General features: G+C 32.8%; 1 pseudogene; it reads left to right on the forward strand.

Moving 5' to 3' along the window:
• Positions 1–1,004: 1,004 nt before the first annotated feature.
• On the forward strand, positions 1,005–1,130 carry LOC120613577 (uncharacterized; annotated as a pseudogene).
• The last annotated feature ends 1,558 nt before the right edge of the window (positions 1,131–2,688 follow it).

Consider the following 2,688-nt stretch of genomic DNA (forward strand, 5'->3'; position numbering starts at 1 on the left):
GCATACCTGTACTGCAGACATCCAGCCCTAACAATTATGAGATAATAAAACACTTTAAAATGGTATTTCAAAAATTAAATTCAAGTTTCTCAAAGATATATGGTTGCATCTACAGTGACTGCAGGTGAGGGCAAACACAGTGGTAGAATTTTTCCTGCGTGAGAATTGAAATCAGTGTTACTGCACCCTATAGCACTATAATTTCCAAATTAGTCTATGTTCATTAACTCGCCCTACTGAATTGGGAATGAAGTATTAAACATAGACTTGATTACATTTTCTTAAAAGATCCCTAGACCAGACTGTCCTGACTGACTGATCGTGTGAAGTAACACGACCCCTCAGACAACAACAATGGAAGGATAATGTGGGTCTTGCTTGACTGGTGACTCACATGAGTCGATGTGGTCTTTCAGGGATTGCAGTGAGGATCAGATGCTTCAGGATGGTTCTGGGGTCTGACAACAGGGACTGTAGCCTTTCCAGGAAAGGTACATACAAAGCCTGGAGCAAATGTTTATGGATTAGAGCACCCTTCTGTGATAAACGCATCACGGCTCTCCTACACCCCTCCCTCGTTTTTATCCTTTGCATATCCTTCCCGCCCACCTGTCCACCCACCAGCCCACTCCCAGCAGATCTATCATCACCCTTGTAGTAAGAGCAGAAGGACACAGAAAGTCAGCTGGATTTGTGTAAATGTATTAAAATTTATATAGTCTAAAACATAAATCCTTTTGTTAGCAAAATTTTATAGACCAGGAAAATTAAACTATGGTCGAAGGTTGAGAACCTTAGAAATTTCATAGTCTGCGTTAGTCAAAAGATTTACAGTGTTCTTTTTCCTTTTTACAGCAAAGCAAGGTTTTAACAGGGTTTTTCAAAATTCTTAAGCAAGCCTTTGTAAAGACAAAAAAAAAAAAAAAGAAGTAAATAATTGCTTCCCACATGTGGCTTCAATACTTTTCCGTCATGTAATTCTTTTTTAAAAAATAACGACTTTAGTCTATAGTCATGCTACCCTGAACAAGCCTGATCCCGTCTGATGTGTGATCTCAGAAGCTAAGCAGAGTTGAGCCTGGTTAGTACTTGGATGGGAGACCACCTAGGAAGACCAGGTGCTGTAGGCGTAAAAAATAAAAACATAAGGGATTGTAAGCTGACGAGGTCCTTGCAATCTGTGAGGTCAACCAAGAGTTGCCTCGCCTAAAAAAATTAAATAAATAAATAAATAAATAAATAATAACAACTTTATTGAGCTATAATTCACATATAATGAAATTCAGCCTTTTAGAAAAATTTTTAAAATTAATTAGTTAATTAATTTTTATGATGACATTGGTTAAGGAAATCCAATAAGTTTCAGCTGTACACTTTAACAGTAAGGCATATATATATTTATACTGTGTGTTCACCTCTCATAGTTAGATTTCTTTTTGTCACCACATATTTGACTGAAATTCAGCCTTTTAAAGTGTATAAGTCAATGATATTCTGCATAGTCACAGAGCCGTGTGACCATCTCCACTGTCTGATTTCAGAGTATTTTCATTACCCTACAAAGAAACCTGTATCCATTAGCAGTAATTTCTCAAGCCTGCTTCCCCAAGTCCCTGGTAACCATGAGTCTATTTTCTGTCTCTGTGGATTTGCCTATTCCGGACACTTCATAGAAACAGAATCACAATATGTGGCCATTTGTGACTGGCTTTCATTTAGGATGATGTTTTTAAGATTTTTGTTTATGTCTTTGTCACATGTGTCAGTAATTCATTTCTTTTTATTTTTGAATTATATTCCATTGTATATAACGCATTTTGTTTTTCCAATCACCAGCTGAACATTTGGGTCATTTCCAATTGTTGGCTACTATGAATAATGTTATAGATATTTGTGTACACCTTTTTGTGTGGTCATATGTTTCAATTCTGTTGGGTATATATTTACCTATAGTTTCAAAATTCTAATGTAATTAAACTATTGTTTAAGAAAATTCATATAGACTATTTCAATTTAAGGGTGAATTCACACGTGATAGTAGTGTCATTTTATAATACATATAATATTTTAAATTATTGACTTTGAAATTACTACTTGAAGTAGAACTAAAGAATAGTGAGACTGTTAGGATATACTGTTTACAATAAAATTATAAATGCAAAAATAATGTTGTATATCTTGAACAGAATCCAGAATCCAAAAGTACATTAAAAGACTGCTATTTCATGACCAAGTGGGATTTATTCCAGAAATGCAAATGTAGCTTATAGCTTTAAAAAAACTATTTAATATAATTCACCATATTAATAAGTCAAAGGAGAGAAATCGTACGATCATTCTGATTGATGCCAAAAATGCATTTAATAAAATTTAACATCCATTTCCAATGAAAACATTTAGTAAAGTAGAATTAGATGAATATTTCTTTAATTCATTAAAGTCTGGAGTAAAATAGAGGTGTTGGTAATATATTAAGCCACAGCATCAAACAAGAGCTAAAATGGAAACAGCAAAAGTATCATTTTTGCAGGTGATTTTAAACTATATATATATATATATATATATAAACTATATATATAAACTATATATATAAAGCTATATATATATATATATATATATATATATATATATATATATATATATATATATATATAAAATTAGTAGTTGGCTTACAGGCAAAAAGACCTA

The sequence above is a fragment of the Pteropus medius genome, unplaced genomic scaffold (genome assembly GCF_902729225.1).
Source record: "Pteropus medius unplaced genomic scaffold, Ma_sr-lr_union100, whole genome shotgun sequence".
NCBI classification, from domain to species: Eukaryota; Metazoa; Chordata; class Mammalia; order Chiroptera; family Pteropodidae; genus Pteropus; species Pteropus medius.